This window comes from Sinocyclocheilus anshuiensis, unplaced genomic scaffold, assembly GCF_001515605.1.
Source record: "Sinocyclocheilus anshuiensis isolate Anshui unplaced genomic scaffold, SAMN03320099.WGS_v1.1 scaffold181, whole genome shotgun sequence".
NCBI lineage: Eukaryota > Metazoa > Chordata > Actinopteri > Cypriniformes > Cyprinidae > Sinocyclocheilus > Sinocyclocheilus anshuiensis.
The window spans coordinates 1,913,319-1,914,656 of NW_015540898.1; positions in this window are offsets into that span (position 1 = coordinate 1,913,319).

A 1,338-nucleotide genomic window follows, 5' to 3' on the forward strand; every position below is an offset into this window, starting at 1 on the left:
GTATATGCTCTGTCTGTTTCTTGTGTCTCAGTTTTTCCTAGTTCCCAGACTCTGCCGTGGTGGTCTTCTGCTCTGTCCGCTCCGCTGTGGTGGTCTTCTGCTCCGCCTGTTCCGTCTGCGCCACCGTGGTGGTCTGCTGTCTGGCTCTGGTGGTATTCTGGACCGCCTGTTCTGTCTGCTTCGCCGTGGTGGTGTGCTGTCTGGCTCTGGTGGTCTTCTGCTCCGCCATGGTGGTCCTCGGTTCCACCCATACTGCCGGATCTGTCCTGGTTTCCTTCTTCGCCGGTTCAGCCTGGGTACCCTACTCTGCCCCAGTCTCCGGTCCCTCCACTTCAACGTGGACCTGGCCCTCCGTCTCTCCCCACCAGTTTTAGCTACTTTAAATTGAAAGCAGTTGGCAACACTGTTTAGCGCATATCACTCTTCTAGCGATAGCTACTTTACGGAGCCAGTTCCCGGTCTAGTTCATAGTTCATAGTTTAGTCCAGTCTTGCCTTGCCTGTTTACCTGTTTTCCTGTGTTTAGATCTTTGCCTGTGTATTACGGATTACCCCTTTTGTCAAGCCCTCTGGATTCTGTTCGCCTCATTTTTCAGGTTTATTCCAAATTATGCACACTCTGTACTTCCAGGCTGTTTTAAAGGCAGTTTAACTGAGAACAGAGTTTTACAGGATCTCCAGTGATGAGAAGCATCTTCAGCTTTGTGAGGCATTAGTGAGAGTGACAGGCCTGATAAACGTGCGGAAGGTAGCTTCAGGCCACTGTGCTAATATCCACCGTGTTCAATATTCCTGGCAATAAAGCAGGATTAGAGATCTTTTATTGTTGAACTGAAAAGTTGAATTGCTTTTTCAATCAGAGTTTATAGACCTGGCAAGATCATTACACTTGTTCAAACAAACCCGACAAAGAAAGCGCCGTCCACGACACACAAAACAACATTAACTATGTGTTTACTGTATGGCCGCACTGTCCTGAAAAATCCATACGAGAACAAACAGCCCAGTGATATCACTTCCTCCAGGATATGTTGCATGATCACACTATTCAGTAAAGTGAAGCAATGTTCAGTTTATCAGCTATCACAGTCATGTCAAGCACAAAATGGGTTGAAACATGCTTTTGTAGTCATTTTGTGTTGAAATTGACTACCGATTCACTTTAGTAAATCACGTTGCATGATTTATTTAAATAACCTCCTCTTATAAATTTTGCATCTGAAATGGAAACTTCTGCAAATGCATATGCAACAAGGTTGAAAAAAAAAAAAGCCATGTTAACGCCTTTTCATTGCTAATTTTTCACTGCACGTCTTCAGTAAGTCCTGACAGTAGTTTA